The sequence below is a fragment of the Odocoileus virginianus genome, chromosome 4, assembly GCF_023699985.2.
Source record: "Odocoileus virginianus isolate 20LAN1187 ecotype Illinois chromosome 4, Ovbor_1.2, whole genome shotgun sequence".
Lineage (NCBI taxonomy): Eukaryota > Metazoa > Chordata > Mammalia > Artiodactyla > Cervidae > Odocoileus > Odocoileus virginianus.
Window position 1 is genome coordinate 55,349,462 of NC_069677.1, and position 11,416 is coordinate 55,360,877.

Genomic DNA, 11,416 nt, shown 5'->3' on the forward strand with positions numbered 1-11,416 from the left:
AATTAATAGTTACTGTTGTAACTAGTTCAAGAGTTAAATGTTCTATTTGAAAGACAGATCACAATATCTCATCAAATATGCAGACAGAACAGAAAATAATTTTAAATGGTGACAAAAACTCTTTTACCTAGTGACACCATCATTGACTCAGCACAGATCTGATTATGCGTCTAAGCAGAGCACAAGATAAATCATGATGTCTGTTTCTCCTATCAATATTTTGCAAAAAGTACTGTAAAGAGCTGTTACAAAAGCCTGTCAAGTATTATTAAGTCACCCGCAAGGCTAAGGGTGAATCTTTCATTATAGGCTTTCATCATAGGCTATTACAAAATTAAAATCCATCTTGGTCAACTCTCTTTTAAACCAGAAGATTAAAACCTGGTGTTTCTAAACAAGTTCCAGAATTTATTCAGTCAGTCCAGAAATATTTCTGAAGTATTCACTTACATTAATAGTACAGATTTTCAATCTATATATTTGGATGATCATGCAAAAAGTAAGTATTCATGAACAAATGTTTATCCTGTGTCTTATATATGATAAACTCAGTATTGGGTGAAATGGTAAGAAATTTGAGAAAAACCTAGAACTTTCATTCCTTTGTGGAGCTCTTACAAATTATCTTTCTGATTTCCATTTTTCTTAAGACTGTTTTTTGGGGAGTTTCTTCATAGGATAATTTATTTGGTGTCTCTCCTGTTTCTCCATTTATTTTGCAACAGAACTTATTACTCTTACTGTAATTGCTATACTAACTCCATACCATAATTTCTTACTAGAAGCCTGCTTTATTTTCTATCTAAGCACCAGACTGAAAGGAATTGAGATCATTATTTTAAAACAACTGAGGAATAAGAACCACACAGATGGAAGAGGCTAAGACTGTAAATAAGTTAAATATGAACAATCAAACATGTGGAAAAGCATAATGAAAAGTCAACATTTTGAAATATCAGTCTAATTTTGTACACTCTTTCTTCCCCATCTTCTCTACCTTACATGGAGCCTTATTGGCCTTGCCCATCTCCCCATGGCTAGCTCTTTTTCTCTTAATGTATAAATGTTGTAATATGCTATCAGGAAACTGAAAAAAAATTTTAATTTCTTACTACTGTCTGTATTTCAAAACCTAAGCTCTTTTGCTAATAAAAGAGACTCAATAAAGATATGGATTTATACACCTGTCTGAGATATGAAAGAGTTTCAGTGAGAAAAGCTTACCTTGGTTGATGATTTTTCTCTTATGGGTGTCATGGTAAGGGAGACTGGTAAGCAGGTTAAAAACAGAAATATTTCCCAATGTTTCTGGTGATTATATGCCACATTTCTGTTGGGAATAAGGTGTCCTCCAAGCACATGGAACAAAGATTAATCTCAAAATTGTGAAAATCAGATGTTAATTGAAGCTAATTAATGATGCTACATTCTCAACTCAGATCAATTCTTGATTGGTTTGAAGTAATTAGTCCTCATACTTGCTACAAAGTATAGGTAAGGGTATGACTTTTCTTAGTAAAAAATAAAAATTATTTTATTTCCCAAGATTCCTTTGTCTAGTACAGAATATCTAGTACACACACATGCACACCCACACCCACAAAATGCAATAAAGCAAACCCACACACAACTCTGATCTTGAAATTAACAACAGCAGCAAAAAGATATTAAAATAAAATAACTATTTAAAATATGTTAAAGAATTCAATAAAGAATTAGATAAAATGGAGAAATGTGTAAAACATTGATTATTCAAGCTAAATGCAAATAATATAAACAATAATTCCAGTATTACTAGATAAAATGTCTGAAATTAAGGATTAATTGAAAGGACTAAGAAAAACAGATAAACTTGAAGATATGCTAGAATAAATTAGGCATGTGTACAACTTCAAATTGTCTAATATATGTTTGATAATATTCCCAAGTGAATGGGGAATCAAAATAGGGAAGAAGCATGCTGGAGGAGTTAGTAGAGTGTTAGAGGAGAAATTTCTAAAATTCATAAAACACACGAGTTCACAATTCAAACAGCTCAGTGAGTTGAAAATAGTATAAATACAAAGAAAATCACACATAGTACATCATAGTTATAACTGCTGCAAATCAAAGATGAAGACAAAAATTTTGTAATTAGAATTCTAATTATAACCCAAAGTTTTTGGTTACTAGTGGATGAACACCTTATCCTAGTTATTCAATCAAACACCAATTCAAATATTACTTTATTACTTGGAAGGAATTATACAGATGTAATTAAGGCTCCAAATCATTTGACATCAAACTTTCAATTGCTGACATGAATATGCAGAAGTCTAAATGTCAAGGATTATGGTCAGACTCAAGTTGAGTGGTTCCCTCTCTGTAAGAAACTGGGCACCTAAACCCTACACACATAATGAACTAAATTCTGGCAACAACCTAAGAGGCTGGAGTAAGACTTCAAGCTCAGAAAAGCTTATAATTCTTACCATGGCCTTGATTTAAACACTAAAAATCCTGAGGGCTGAACCATCCATACACTACAAGACTCACAAAATTCTGAAATATTTGCATTGTCTTAACCCATTAAATTGTGGTAACTTGGGCTCCCCTGGTAGCTCAGACAGTTAAGAATCTACCTGCAATGCAGGAGACCCAGGTTCAATCCCTGGGTCAGAAAAATTCCCCCAGAGAAGGGAATGGCCACCCACTCCAGTATTCTTGCCTGGAGAATTCCATGGACAATGGAGCCCGGTGGGCTATAGTCCATGGGGTCTCAAAGAGTTGGACCTGACTGAGCAACTAAAACTTTTACACAGCAGTAGAAACTAACACAAATATTAAAGAAAATCAATTGGGGTTGGGGGTCGGGGAACACATCATATCACTGAAGGAAACAACAGAAGTATGGGTGATATAAATACCAAGCAACAGACACCAGAAGACAATAAAACAAAACCTTAAAAGTACAGAAGATAAAAAAGGAGCTGCTAATATAAAATTCTACACACACACACACACACACACACAAACTTATCCTTAAAGGGGATAAAATAAAGACAGAGCTAAGACACTAAGACACTTTATCACCAATGAGAAAACAGAAAGAGAAATTAAGGGAAAAATTCCATTCACTATTGCAATGAAAAGAATACAATACTTAGGAATAAATCTACTGAAAGAAACAAAAGACCTATAAATAGAAAACTATGAAACACTGATGAAAGACATCAAAGATCATACAAATAGGTGGAGAAATATACCATGTTCATAGATTGGAAGAATCAATACAGCGAAAATGAGCATACTACCCAAAGCAATTTGTAGATTCAATGCAATCCCAAGCTACCAATGGTATTTTTCACAGAACTAGAATAATAATTTCACAATGTGTATGGAAATACAAAAAACCTCAAATAGCCAAAGCAATCTTAAGAAAGAATAAAGGAACTGGAGGAATCAACCTGCCTGACTTCAGACTATACCACAAAGCTACAGTCATCAAGACAGTGTGGTACTGGCACAAAGACAGAAATATAGATTAATGGAACAAAACAGAAAACCCAGAGATAAACCCACACATCTATGGACACCTTATCTTTGACAAAGGAGGCAAGAATATACAATGGAGAAAAGACAATCTCTTTAACAAGTGGTGCTGGGAAAACTGGTCAACCACTTGTAAAAGAATGAAACTAGAACACTTTTTAACACCATACGCAAAAATAAACTCAAAATGAATTAAAGATTTAAGGTAAGACCAGAAAATATAAAAACCCTAGAGGAAAACATAGGCAAAACACTCTCTGACATAAATCACAGCAGGATCCTCTATGACCCACCTCCCAGAGTAATGGAAATAAAAGCAAAAATAAACAAATGGGACCTAATTAAACTTAAAAGCTTTTGCATAATGAAAGAAGCTATAAGCAAAGTGAAAAGACAGCCTTCATAATGGGAGAAAATAATAGCAAATGAAGCAACTGACAAAGAATCTCAAAAATATACAAGTAGCTCATACAGCTCAATACCAGAAAAATAAATCACCCAATCAAAAAATGGGCCAAAGGACTGAACAGACATTTCTCCAAAGAAGACATACAGATGATTAAACACATGAAAAGATGCTCAACATCACTCATTATCAGAGAAATGCAAATCAAAACTGCAGCAAGGTACCATCTCATACCAGTCAGAAAGGCTGCCATCCAAAAGTCTACAAACAATAAGTGCTGGAGAGGGTGTGGAGAAAAGAGAACATTCTTACACTGTTGGTGGGAATGCAAACTAGTACCGCCACTATGGAGAACAGTGTGGAGATTCCTTAAAAAAACTAGAAATAGAACTGCCATATGACCCAGCAACCCCACTGCTGGGCATACACACTGAGGAAACCAGAATTGAAAGAGACACGTGTACCCCAATGTTCATCACAGCACTGTTTATAATAGCCAGGATATGGAAGCAACCTAGATGCCCATCAGCAGACAAATGGATAAGAAAGCTGTGGTACATATACACAGTGGAATACTACTCAGTCATTAAAAAGAATACATTTGAATCAGTTCTAATGAGGTGAATGAAACTGGAGCCTATTATACAGAGTGAAGTAAGTCAGAAAGTAAAACACCAATACAGTATACTAATGCATATATATGGAATTTAGAAAGATGGTAATGATAATCCTGTATGCGAGACAGTAAAAGAGACACAGATGTATAGAACAGTCTTTTGGACTCTGTGGGAGAAGGTGAGGGTAGAATAATTTGAGAGAATAGCACTGAAACATGTATATTATCATATGTGAAACAGATCGCCAGTCCAGGTTTGATGCATGAGACAGGGTGCTCAGGGCTGGTGCACTGGGATGACCCTGAGGGATGGGATGGGGAGGGAGGTGGGAGGGGGGTTCAGGATGGGGAACACATGTACACCCATGGCTGATTCATGTCAATGTATGGTGAAAACCAATACAATATTATAAAGTAATTAGCCTTCAATTAAAGTAAATAAATTAATTTTTAAAAAAAGAAATACTAAGAAACCTTTTTTAGAGAAAAAGCAAAACAAAACAAAATAATCCCAGGGAGAAAAGTCAGCAGACAAGAAGAAACCAGAAAGGATTTGAAACAAGATTTGTATTGGCCAAAAACTTCATTCCAGTTTTTCGGTATTCATTCCCACCACTTCTTTTACTAAAGAACTTAGCAAGTGTAAAAGTCAAGAATATGCAGCATGATGAAATAAAGTTTGTATTTAAAGGCAAAAAAAAATTAAACAAAATACTCTCTGGGTGTCCATCTGGGCCTCTTCCTTCCCATGTTTGTGTGCAGCGCAGTGTGCAAGCATTATCCGAACCTCCTCAAAGATGGGAGTACCTGCTGACCATAAAGATCAGGAGTTTTTTTTTTTTTTTTCCTTTCCCTTTCCTTCTTTTGACACTAGCAATGTAATTTCTTAAAAGAATAACTTTCTTTCCCAACTCTCAGAGGTGGTCATAGGGACTTGCTGCTCCCTTTGTACCTGCTTACCAGCACTATGTATCCTCAATGAACTTTATGTTAAATACCAGTATGTCATTTGATGCACAATGCTTTTTTTAAAAAATGTGTATGACAGTGCCTTCGACTTCTAACAGACAGAACAGTTCTTGGAGTTTTCTGAGAGTCTATCTCTTAGTATATAATCCTGAGCTTGGCCTGAATAAAATTTTCTCTTTTCTTCTTTGACTGTTCACTGAACTTTTGTTGACAGGCACAAAGATGAAAACAAGGAAGAATATCTGTTTGTTGTTTTTTTTTCAGGAGATGCATTAATACCCACAGAAAATTTAGAATAGTATTCTGGAAATAACTCATCTCACACACTAGCAAAGTAATCTTCAAAATTCTCCAAGCCAGGCTTCAATAGTACATGAATCATGAACTTCCAGATGTTAAACTGGATTTAGAAAAGGCAGAAGAACCAGAGATCAATTTGTCAACATCTGTTGGATCATAGAAAAAGCAAGAGTTTCAGAAAAACATCTACTTCTGCTTTATAGACTATGCCAAAGCCTTTGAGTGTGTGGATCACAACAAACTGGAAAATTCTTCAAGAGATGGTAATACCAGACCACCTAACCTGCCTCTTGAGAAATCTGTATACAGGCCAAGAAGCAACAGTTAGAACTGGACATGTAACAATGGACTGGTTCCAAATAGGGAAGGGATTACGTCAAGGCTGTATATTGTCACCCTGCTTATTTAACTTATATGCAGAGTACATCATGAGAAATGCTGGGCTGGATGAAGCACAAGCTGGAATCAAGATTGCCAGGGGAAATATCAATAACTTCAGATACCCAGATGACACCACACTTATGGCAGAAAGTGAAGAAGAACTAAAGAGTCTCTTGATGAAAGTGAAAGAGGAGAGTGAAAAAGTTGGCTTAAAACTCAACATTAAGAAAACTAAGATTATGGCATCCGGTCCCATCACTTCAGTGCAAGTAGATGGGGAAACAATGGAAACAGTGACAGACTTTATTTTGGGGGACTTCAAGATCACTGCAGATGGTGACTGCAGCCACGAAATTAAAAGATGCTTACTCCTTGGAAGAGAAGTTATGACCAACCTAGACAGCATATTAAAAAGTAGACACATTACTTTGCCAACAAATGTCCATCTAGTCAAAGCTATGGTTTTTCCAGTAGTCATGTATGGATGTGAGAGTTGTACTACAAAGAAAGCTGAGCGCCAAAGAATTGATGCTTTTGAACTGTGGTGTTGAAGAAGACTCTTGAGAGTCCCTTGGACTGCAGGGAGATCAAACCAGTCCATCCTAAAGGAAATCAGTTCTGAATATTCATTGTAAGGACTGATGCTGAAGCTGAAACTCCAATATTTTGGCCACCTGATGCAAAGAAGTGACTCATTTGAAAAGATTGAAAGTGGGTGGAGAAGGGGATGAGATGGTTGGATGGCATTACCGACTCAATGGACTTGAGTATGGGTAAGCTGCAGGAGTTGGTGATGGACAGGGAAGCCTTGCCTGCCACAGTCCATGGGGTTGCAAAGAGTCAGACACAACTGAGAGACTGAACTGAACTGAGTTCATTTTGGAAATGCAAATTTACCAAGATTGTTGAATAAAATATAAATACTATGTGTATTACAAATCAAATACATGTTCCTAAAAAATTACAATATAAATTTTTAAAACATTTAAAATTCTATTGTTTTCTGACCAAAACAGATTAGTAGGACAGATCTACTATCCCCCCAACTCACCGTCTCCAGATTTGAAAATACATGAAACAATAGTTTACAAGGCACTGAAAATCAGGAAAAGGAAACTAATTCCTAATGATGAGAAATATGATTGCCTCCACTTTGGGAGGTTTTTCTGTGGCACAGAGAAGAGAAACCAGCAGAAGCCTGGTGATTTCCTAGGATGACACAGAGGGAGGGGTCCTTAAACACCAAGATGCCTTGAGTTCACAGGAGGAGAAAACCACAGCTGAGAGCACTGCACAGAAAAAGAACCTCAGATATCTGCAGTAGGGCTTCCTTGAATACTAGCTGGCATGAGCACATGGAGATCATACTTAGGGCAGAGGGAAAAGCCACCAGAAGCAATTAGAGTCATGAGTGACCAGTGCTCACAGAAGGTCAAGGATCACAATCTGTTCTAAGAGCCATACTGAAAAATTTCAAGATTCGTGGGGCATTAGGTAAGAGGATTGGGGAATAATTAGTCCTAGACTAAACACTTCTCTGGCTTTGTCTAACAAATCTTAAAAACAAAATCTGAAAGAATCAGACTGTTTAAGACAAAAATATTCAGAATACAGAAAGGTAAGATTTACAATGTTTTGCTATCAAATAAAATATAACCCAGCACGGGCTTCCCAGGTGGCTCAGTGGTAAACAACCTGCTTGCCAATACAGGAGATGCAGAAGACAGGGTCAACCCGTGGGGCTGGGAAGGTCTCCTGGGGGAAGAAATGGCAACCCACTCCAATACTGTTGCCCAAAAAATCACATGGACAGAGGAGGCTGGTGGCTACAGTTCATGGGGTTGCAGAGAGTTGGACACAACTGAGCAACCAAGCAAGCATGATGCAAATATGCAGGAAGGAAACTCACATGAATGAATAAATCAATTAATCACAACTGAAAAGCCTAGCACAAATATGAAAATTAGCAGAAAAAGACACTAAAAGATACCAAAATGTTCTGTAGGTTATATAGAAACATAAAGATATAAACTTAAGTCTCAGTACTGTAGTCATTTTTTTTTTTTTTTTTTTTTGGTAAGAAATATTTTTATGACTGAGCAAACCTCTAAAAATTCATTTTTACAAACAGGGGAAACTGAGGTTCCTGGGATGGGGGCTTCAGGCTCCCAGGCTGTGCTCTGGAAGAGGCATAGGTTTCTCATGTATAAAATCAGTCCTCTATCTAGGTCCAATGGCTGAGAGGCACCACTCACCCCCAAAGAGGAAATTCATTTAATCATGACCCATCTTTTCTTGGTTCCAATGCAAGAGCTAATTGAGAACCACATCTTCATAGACTTTCACAGCAACCTGGAAGATATACTCAAAAACTTTGTCAATTTATCAAGATGGAATGTTAACAAAAACCTTTTAAAGCAAGCTCCAACATGCAAAGAGCTGGTAAAATTCGAAGCAATTACAAAGGCAATAATTTTTTTTCTTTACTCCATCAGACAGCTGAGGTCACAGGGCAAAGAAATTCCCTATATCTGGAAAGACAGGCAAATATGAAGAATCACAGTCAAGAAAAGATTACCTGAAGCAGAAGTTACTGAAACCAGGAACTGATAGAAAGATTTCAATGATAATTTCAGGAAATGGCTGGATGCCCAGTGTTGATAAGTTTGAGTGTTACGTTCTCCTGGGGACCCAGAGATAAAAGTTTCCCAACATTTGCTTTATATCCAGGAATTCTACCAGTAGGTGTCATAAAGAACGGTGGAGAAAGTTTCTTCCTGTCTTGAGAAGGGAGAGAAAAAATGAAAACATTTTAAAATGTTCCCAAATGATTCTTCATAACATCAGCTTCCTTTTCATTGAAAAAAACCTTCTTTCACCTGGGGAAAGAGCAATTAACCAACTCTAGTCCCCTCTGATCTTCCTGTCTCATGTGAAGTGTAAAGGGAAAAAGAAGAAAGGCTAAGGATTGTCTTAAAATAAAAGGTCACAGCCCAGAGAGTCAAATCCACTAAAAGGAAAACTTCAGTCTGAAGAGACCAAACAAGCATCATAACCTGATTGAGATATGATACCAATTTTGGAAATATCAATTAGAGAATTTGAAACAACTATGAGCAACATATTAGCCTTTAATGGAAGAGCAGACAATATGCAAGTAAGGTGGGTGATATAAGCAGAGAAATGGAAACACCAAAAGAGAATCCAAAAGAAATTCAAGAAATCAACAACACCATAAGAGAAATAAAGATGGCATTGATTGGCACATTAGCAGAGTGAACATGGCCAAGGAAAGAATCAGTGAGTTCAAAAATACTGTGACAGTTTTCAAACAAAAATTAAAGACAAAAAAATTTTTTTTAATAAATAGAATAAGACTTGTTGAAATACTTCAGAAGTTAGAACATACACCTAATGAGAAAACAAAGAGAAGAAAAGAGAAAAAAGCAAAAGAAATATTTTAATGCTTGAGAATTTTCCAAAATTATCAGTGCACACAAAAACACACATCAAGAAAAGAGAAAAAAGCAAAAGAAATATTTGAATGCTTGAGAATTTTCCAAAATTAACAGTGCACACAAAAACACATATCAAACATCAAACAGGAAAAAATAAATCTATTTAATAAATATTGAAAGACCTAGAGGGGGAAAGCACCTTGCTAAAGGGAACAAGGATTAAAATTACATTCAATTTCTCTTAAGAAGTGATTTGAAAGATGAATAGCCCAACTATGTGTTGTTAGTGTGGACAGAGGTAAGAGGTAGCACACTTCTGGTAGAAAGGCTGAGAGGTATGTGAAAGTGTGGGTTTGGTTGCCTAATGATAGAAAACATCCAAAAACACAGAGAGATACTCCTGGAGACAAGCACAGGCTCTATAAGCCACACGTAGGAATCTGGGCTTTACCCTGGGGGATGTGGGGATATGCTGCATGCTACACATGGTGACCATATGTTCCTCTTGCCTGAGGCGGTCACAGGTTGTTCCTTCTCATTCACAATGATCGCGGCTTGTAGAGTACATTATTTGGTAATCCATCTATAAATGTTTTTCAGAGTAACCATGTCTGACCTCTAGTGCATAGGTTAACAAGGAAAATGCTTTTGGAAAGACACCCAAATGGCCACCAAAGAGCCTGTGACCCTGAGTTGTGTGAGAGGGAAACACTGGCAGAGAATGCAATATGAAGTGCCTTCCTGATGCTTCATCAATGTAAAACCAGAAGGTAGAAATTCACAAACGAAGCTCTCATTAACCTTCACCTTTAACTTGAACTGTAGACTCACATCCTAATATTTCAGCAAGAAAGAGAAACAATAAAAGCTGAAGTCCAGCACGAAGCAAAGTGGCCAAGAGCCTTTGCTCTTAAGAAAAATGCTCACATCTGCTGAGTCTGGAAGGGGGAGGGCTCAGCTCTGTCATTCTCTAAAACTAGTATAGCCTGCCTAAGGGACCAGGATATCACATAAGGCTTAGTCAGGGAGAGGTAAAAATGGGTCAGATTCTTCAGGTGCCATCCCATTTTCTGCATCTTCTCTTTCACTCACCCTCAAAGGTCTGAATTCCCCCAGGGACCGCCCCTTTCAGATCTTCCCTTTCCCACAGTGCCCTTACCTAAATCACCTCTATTAATCAAAACCTCCTTTCTTTTAGTTGATTTGATAATATTAACAGTAACTAAAAAAAAAAATCATCTGAACACATATGTATGTCATGTAAATTTGTATGTTCTGGTTAAAATAATCATAATCAGCACTTCACACATCTCATATCATTTAAAATACCAGATGATTAAGCTTCAAAATCCTGATATCTTATTTTTAATATACTCATTTCTGATTATAATTTTTGTTATTGTTGCTTTAACCATATCTTCTAATGTTCTTTAATTGGCTCATCCATCCATCTCTATATTCCTACAGATATGTCACCCAGCAAATTGTTCTTGTGATTAGAAGAGTAGACAAGTTTATCTTCACCTTGTCTTTCCTGTCACTATAGAAAAACAAAAAGTGTAATTTTGAAACATGTATGCTGCCTAGAAGATCTCTCTAGGTCATCTGTGTAATTCTTTAGATTACTTGTATTTTAGGCTTTAATGGTCTTTAAAATGTTTCACAACTATGACTGCCTACATTAAGCACACCCCATACTGTTCATTGTCTTCGAGCTCTTATTATTATATTGGTCCTTTGGCCTCCCTCTCTTTC